Source organism: Malaya genurostris, chromosome 2, assembly GCF_030247185.1.
Source record: "Malaya genurostris strain Urasoe2022 chromosome 2, Malgen_1.1, whole genome shotgun sequence".
In the NCBI taxonomy this organism is placed as follows: domain Eukaryota; kingdom Metazoa; phylum Arthropoda; class Insecta; order Diptera; family Culicidae; genus Malaya; species Malaya genurostris.
Genome location: NC_080571.1, coordinates 9,309,317 through 9,317,807, shown reverse-complemented (window position 1 = coordinate 9,317,807; position 8,491 = coordinate 9,309,317).

Below are 8,491 nucleotides of genomic sequence, written 5' to 3'. Positions count from 1 at the left end.
TGATATTAACAGCCTTCAATATTACTGATCCTCTGAAAAGCTTCCTAACTGCTCTACTGCCAACAGTAAGGACATTTTTAAAACAATTGACTGAACAATGGCCCCTCCTTGCAGCGATCGTATCTTTTGATGGATAATTTACCACTGAGAATCGAAGATATGATCATTGTGCTTCAGTGGAATTGCAGAAGTATCATCCCAAAACTTGATTCTTTCAAACACTTAATACATACTCATAATTGCGATGTATTCTCCTTGAGTGAAACTTGGCTTACTTCTAACATCAACCTCGACTTCCATAATTTTAACATAATCCGCCTGGACCGAGAAGACTCTTATGGAGGGGTACTTTTAGGGATTAAAAAGTGCTATTCATTTTATCGTATTAACCTCCCCTCGACACCGGGAATTGAAGTTGTTGCTTGCCAAATTAATATTAAAGGCAAAGATCTATGTATAGCTTCTATCTACATTCCTCCCAGAGTCTCGATAGGGCATCGTCGGCTTGCAGACATCATAGAACTTCTTCCTTCACCGCGGCTGGTTTTAGGGGACTTTAACTCGCATGGTACAGGATGGGGCTGCTTATATGATGATAATCGTTCTTCGTTAATCCAAGATCTGTGTGACAACTTCAATTTGACAATTCTAAACACGGGAGAAATGACACGGAACCCTAGACCGCCAGCACAACCAAGTGCGCTGGATTTATCCCTTTGCTCGACTTCGCTACAGTTAGATTGCAAGTGGAAGGTAATCTGTGATCCTCACGGTAGCGATCACTTGCCGATCATAGTTTCTATCACCAACCGTGGAAGACCATCGGAAACAATCAATGTTTCGTACGATTTCACACGAAACATTGATTGGAAACGTTACGCGAGCTCGATATCTGAGAAACTAGAAACATCACAGGAGCTTCCTCCGGAGGAAGAGTATACATTTTTGGCTGGCTTAATTCTTGACACCGCAATTCAAGCTCAGACGAAACGAGTACCTAGCGCGCAAACTAGTATGCGTTCTCCCAACCCATGGTGGGACAAAGAGTGCTCAGAGCTGAAAACGAAAAAAGCTTCAGCCTTCATCTCGTTTAGAAGGAACGGAACTCCAGATAATTATCGGAAATACGCGGCGTTAGAATTTCAAATGAAAAGTCTGATTAAAGCTAAGAAACGCGGTTACTGGCGAAGGTTTGTTGACGGATTAACGAGAGAAACAGCAATGAGCACTCTTTGGAATACGGCCCGTCGCATGCGCAATCGAAATCACGCGAACGAAAGCGAGGAATATTCTAACCGCTGGATATTTGATTTCGCTAAGAAAGTATGTCCTGATTCTGTTCCGGAACAGAAGATATCCCGCGTCGCGACATTGAATACAAACGAAACACCGTTTTCGATGGTAGAGTTCTCACTTGCGCTCTTGTCGTGTAACAATAGAGCCCCGGGGTTAGACAGAATTAAATTCAACTTGTTGAAAAATCTGCCCGACTCTGCCAAAAGGCGCTTGCTGAATTTATTCAACAAGTTCCTCGAGGGTAATATTGTCCCACACGAATGGAGAGAAGTGAGAGTTATTACTATTCAAAAACCTGGAAAACCAGCCTCCGATCACAATTCGTATCGGCCGATTGCTATGCTTTCCTGTATCCGGAAATTGTTGGAGAAAATGATTCTCTTCCGTCTAGACAATTGGGTCGAAACAAATGGATTGCTTTCAGGTACACAATTTGGGTTCCGCAGGGGCAAAGGAACGAACGATTGTCTAGCGTTGCTCTCAACAGAAATTCAAATGGCATTTGCTCGTAAAGAACAAATGGCATCAGTTTTCCTCGACATCAAGGGGGCATTCGATTCAGTTTCCATTAACGTTCTATCTGAGAAGTTGCATCAGCATGGTCTTTCACCAGTTTTGAACAACTTTTTATATAATCTATTGTCCGAGAAACACATGCATTTTGAGCATGGTGATTTGACGACAAAGCGATTCAGTTACATGGGTCTTCCTCAGGGCTCATGCTTAAGCCCCCTTTTATACAACTTTTACGTAAATAACATTGTTGAATGTATCAACACATCTTGCACGCTAAGACAACTTGCCGACGACAGTGTTGTGTCTATTATAGGACCCAAAGCTGCCGATCTCCAAGGACCATTGCAAGATACCCTCGACAACTTGTCGACATGGGCTTTTCAAATGGGTATCGAGTTCTCTACGGAGAAAACTGAGCTGATTGTATTTTCAAGGAAGCGAGAACCTGCGCAATTACAGCGCAATTACAGATATTTAAATGTGAAAACCTGAGCTATGGGTGAAACCATAGCTCAGGTTTTCACATTTAAATATCTCGGGGTCTGGTTCGATTCCAAAGGTACCTGGGGATGTCACATTAGGTATTTGAAACGAAAATGCCTACAGAGAATCAATTTCCTTCGTACAATAACCGGAACTTGGTGGGGCTCTCACCCAGGAGACCTGATCAGGTTGTACAAAACGACGATATTGTCAGTAATGGAATATGGATGTTTCTGTTTCCGCTCCGCTACGAATATTCATTTCATTAAACTGGAAAGAATTCAGTATCGTTGTTTACGTATTGCCTTGGGTTGCATGCAATCAACCCATACGATGAGTCTTGAAGTGCTGGCGGGCGTCTTACCGTTGAAAAACAGGTTCTGGGATCTCTCATATCGACTGCTAATCCGATGCGACATTTTGAATCCGATGGTGATAGAAAACTTTGAAAAGCTCGTCGAGCTTAATTCACAAACCCGTTTTATGTCCTTGTATTTTGACTACATGGCTCAGAATATAAATCCTTCTTCGTTTGTTCCCAATCGTGTTCATTTTGTGGATACTTCTAATTCTACTGTGTTTTTCGACACATCCATGAAAGAGGAAATTCGTGGAATCCCGGATCCTGTACGCCCTCAAGAGATCCCAAAAATTTTTAATAATAAATTTAAAGAAGTCGACTGTAATAAAATGTTTTACACTGACGGATCATATCTAGACGGGTCCACTGGCTTCGGTATATTCAATGTAAATTTCACCGCTTCCTATAAACTCAGTGATCCAGCTTCAGTTTACGTCGCAGAACTAGCTGCAATTCAGTATACCCTTGAGATCATTGACACTCTGCCCACAGATCACTACTTCATTGTATCGGACAGTCTCAGTTCCATTGAGGCTCTCCGTTCAGTGAAGCCTGGAAAGCACTCACCGTATTTCCTGGGGAAAATACGGGAACAATTGAGTGCTTTATCTGCAAAATCATACCAGATTACCTTGGTTTGGGTCCCCTCACATTGTTCCATACGGGGCAATGAGAGGGCGGACTCGTTAGCCAAGGTGGGCGCACTAGAAGGTGATATCTATGAAAGACCAATCTGCTTCAATGAATTTTTCAGTTGCTGTCGTCAGAAAACTCTAGCCAGCTGGCAGAATACATGGAATAGTGGAACTCTGGGACGATGGTTACACTCAATAGTCCCACAGGTATCGACGAAAGCTTGGTTCCGGGGGTTAGACGTGAGCCGAGACTTTATTCGTGTAATGTCAAGGCTCATGTCTAATCATTATATGTTCAGCGCGCATCTCCGTCGTGTGGGGCTCGCTGAGAGTGGTGTCTGCGTTTGCGGTGAGGGTTATCATGACATCGAACATGTTGTTTGGACATGTGTCGAGTATTGTGATGCCAGGTCCCAACTCATAGGTTCCCTTCGGGCCCGAGGTATACCACCCTTCGTACCAGTCCGCGACGTCTTGGCAACTCGAAATCTTCCTTATATGACTCTCATCTATAACTTCTTGAAAACTATCAATGCTCAAATTTAGTGCTCTCCCTATCTCTTTCTCGTCTACAGCTCTACCGCACTCTTCTTTACGTTGCTGGAAGTATGGCCTGTGTAAACGATGCTTCGGAGCATGCACCTGCCTTGAACTGACTGAGTTGCTGGAAGCTACCCAAAAACGTCACATCAACGTCAGAACACACCAACGAAGCATCCCAATCCAGAATAATCTCTTCATTGCTACAAGCTGAAAAACATGAAGATTCATCGAACGCAAAATGTGTCTAAAAGATGTATGCCACAAACCAATGATGTATTCAAATTTCAATTCAATACTGTGTAGGTCCCACCCTCCCTATGTCCCCTTACTAACTGGGGAGTATGCCGCCCCGTAATACGGCATCCCTTTCTCTCCCCCTAACAACAAGACAATCGGCCACGTTAAGCTAAAGCAAATGAGCCTAATAAAAATTTTATTTGAAAAAAAAAAAACTATATCATTTCCCACACTGTTCTCAAACATAACTCGACCGTCAAGGATTTAAGATTCCTGTTGAATATAATACTTAATTTTAAGACTCATGTCGATTGCATAATCAATAAGGCTTCAAAGATGCTGGGATTTATATTATTTAATGGCACTATATTATGCGTTGCCTCGCTCTATTCTCGAATATGGTGTTTTCGTTGGGGCTCTTTATTATCAACTCGACATTCAACTCATCGAAGCCATTCAGCATAAATTTCATCGATTCGCTCTTCGTAGTTTCACTTGGAAGGATACCCACAACCTGTCCACTTATCAGGAGCGTTGTAAACTTATCGATCTCGACTTGTTATCCTTTCGCCAAAATGCCTTTCCTTGTTACAAAAACTGAATTTAGATATTCACTCTCGTAATCTTCGATCTCATCTATTCCTGAAAATAAAATTTGCCCACACTAATTATGACTTTAACGAATCTTTTCTACGGATTGTGTGGTCTTTTCAATCGATGCTGTTGGATTATTGTAACCTGATGATATAAAAGATGAGGAAGTTTTAAGCCTGATGAACAACAAGACCAAAAGACTTGAGCTCCATTGGGCTTTTTCCTGTTCCTAAATAAAATAAAATAAAATAAAATACTTCCGGTACTTTCAGAACCGGAAATCGATGACTGGTGAAGCAAAAAAGAGTTCGTTAGCCCATAAATATCAAGTTCTTCAAAGTTCAAGACATTGTCAGAGCCCTTTAATTTGAATCATTTTTTTCATTTTTTGAACATGTTTCTCAGTTATTTCGGAACCGGAAGTCGTATCCGGACAAAGACTTCTCATTTGAATCTAAGTTATGGAAAATCAATTATTTTCTGAGTACGAACAATCAAATTCTCAACCCATGATTAGAATGCCCACTATGTTAATCATGAAAGCAAGAAGTGAAACATATCAAAAATGTGAATCAACTATTTAAAAAAAATCGGAATATGTGAAGGAATGTGTCATGTGAAGGAATGTACATGTAAATGAATATTCTTGGAGATGCAAGCGAGGAATGATCCGAAATCCTAATGAGTGTGCCACCCGAACATTGTATCCATGTATGGGAAGATGGGGAAATATGCACCCCCTAAGGAAAGGTTTATATAAGGAGTGTATCGAAAATAAGCTATCCACATACATTTGTGTTGAATGCATGTATTTGTGATGCTCAGATCACAGCATGCTGTGCGTTTGGCTGTCAGTTTTCGTTTGTTTACCTGGTTTTGCAGTTGAAATTCTGCGTTTTCAAAATATCGAAAGTGAAAATTAAGGTTCTGGACACATGGCTGAGTGAGAAGGGTATTACCAAATACAAATTATAATACAGAGTACTCCGACAAATTTTCAAGGACACATTTTGCATCGTGCGGTACATTGTCATGATACACTGTCAGAGTGACAATGTACTTCAACGAATTTTCCATACAACTAGCAACGCTGAAGGGTAGAAATCAATTCGTCATAGTTACTGTTTATTATGATGAAAAAGACGGAAACAGATTTGGTTTAGAAGCGAATCGATAATTTGATGCGCCAAAAAGTGGAACATTTCACTAAGTTGTACCCTGCAGGGAGTGCGATACAACAGTGTGACGGGCCACATTCTCAACGGTTCAATTTGAACTCGTCATTTCGGATTAATAAAATCTCGTGATGTATCTATGGTGAGTATTTCTGAAATACAAGAGCATTTAACTTCGCTTATAATTCATTGGAAACTTTTTGTATGCAGTTTCAGTCACCTAGAAGGCTCTAATTAATTTAACGCAAGAATCGCGATCGTGCAAAGCGTGATTTGATGGAATCGTCTCTACCGGCGTCCGCAATGAAGGAGACTTGCACACTTCAGCCACTGGAGTCGTTTTCCGTTGAGATCATCTGCCAGCGTCAGCCAAATGCGGACCGCGTACCCAATATTATAATTTCTATTAGTGATAATACTAAGTGACTTACCAGGGCTGTTTTGTGTACTCTAAGCTCATCAATTTTGACGACCTAAGTGATATACTTATCATCATTTTTTCATGCATACTCAATTGCATTTATATTATTGTTCAGTAGGAATCACACGATCGTCAACACATTAAATTTTACTCGACCCTTCTTTTGAAATGCTACTTTTAAGACAAAATCAAAATATATGTTTTTTGTCTCCTAATCGAGTTTGAACATCATGAAATATGAAATAAACCGATTTTATAAAAACATGAAAATGGATTTATTTGCAATTGGAGTCGCCTTCGACGGGCAACAATCTTGAACTTTACCGAAATGAGCGAATGGTATTTTTGCGATCAGTGAATGGATTTCAGCCGGACCATTCTAGTTCTCGCGACCCATGCTGGTCAAGATAACGGTAAGATTCGAATTTTCTTCGGCCCTAGCTCACAAGCTAAGCTTTTAGTCATCGCATCCATTATTTGTATTTGCTTATAGTATGTTCACATTAACGCTGATATCAAGTGATATACCGATATACTTGATATCCGATGATATCATGGGCAATACAATTACAATTTGATGTAAACGCAATAATAGAGTTTAATAAAGCAACGATAAACAAACAAGTTTGTTTTGCACCGTAGCAACTAGCATAAAGCGTTGCCAGAAACGATCTCCTTTCACATTTTCACACTATCGCAACGAAAGGGAGATATTTGCTAGGCTTACTTGTTCATGCTGTGAACCAAACATTGGCAATTCGTTTATATGGGACTTAGGGGTATTATTATTTGTATTTGGTATTACTATGCGAAAATTGACGATTTGGAATTCATCATGCCAGTGTTTAAACCATCATTAATAAGTTTGCGGAACACTATTCTTTGGATGAGCTACCAGGAAGAGGCAGAAAACTCGGTTCTTCCAACGCGAAACTGGACCAGAAAGTAGTATCTCTAATCATGAAGAACGAATCAATGTCAATACGTGATTTGGCCAAAAAAGCAGGAACGAGTGTCAGAATGATTCAGCGTATCAAAAGACGAAATCACCTGAAGACCTACAAGAAGCAGAAAATCTCGAAACAAAGTGTAGAACAGAAGAAGGGAACAGCAACAAGGGCCCGGAAATTGTATTCGCGTCTTTTGCAGTGTCCGGATGCATGCGTTTTGATTGACGATGAGACTTATGTAAAGGAGGACTGGAAAACCCTTCCAGGTCCACAATACTTTACTGTCATCGTTGGGGAGGATGTGAGCGATCCGGACAGGTCAATTCAAGAGAAACTCTGTCGAAAGGTACTGGTATGGTAAGCAATATGTTCCTGTGGTTTGAAGTCAAATATTTTTTACACTACCGGAACTATCAATGCAGAAATCTATCGATCTGATTGTCTCCAGAAGGAATGTATGCCTTTATATAAGAAGCATAGTACATCTCCACTGTTTTGGCCGGATTTAGCGTCGGCTCACTATGCCAAAACCACTCTCAATTGGCTTGCGGAAAAGGGTATAAATTTCGTTGAGAAAAATATCAATCCACCAAATTGCTCTCAGATTCGGCGTATCGAACGTTACTGGGCAATCGTGAAGAGTGTCTTCAAGAAGACTGGTAAGGCAGCTGGGAACATGCAGGAGTTTAAAAAGGCTGGGCTCAAGCGTCCATAAATGCGATGCAGCACTTGTCCGGAACTTAATGAAGAGCGTTCGACCGAAAATTCGAAAATTCGTGAAGGAATAACTTAAATTTCATCCGGTTTTCATTATGCTTATGTTTAACCTCGAAAAAGGATAAAGGATCAATTTTTAGTTTGAATAAAATATCGTTTTTTATCATTATTTGAAAGAATCATTTTTGGATAGCTTATTTCCGATACACTCCTTATCATAATTAAAGAAAATAAAACTTGGAAGTTTCATGCATGACTACCTTCAGTCAGCATCATTTCTCATAGTTATGAACAAATACTCGCATTGAAAAATACATGTCATATCTCATTTCTAATAACGCTTTAAAATTATACTCTGAAATATGTGTGGAGGAAAACTTTCGATCGTGAAAAACAAGGAAAAATATACATTTTAAATTACGTGAAGTCATAGGTATCTGAACTAGCTTCAGTGGCAGGATGATCTTAAAGAAATTGATTCTTTCTTCATCAAAACAAGCGGACAACAACGGGGCAAAATGCACCCTCATAAAACTTCTTCTAAATAGATAAATCTTGAATGT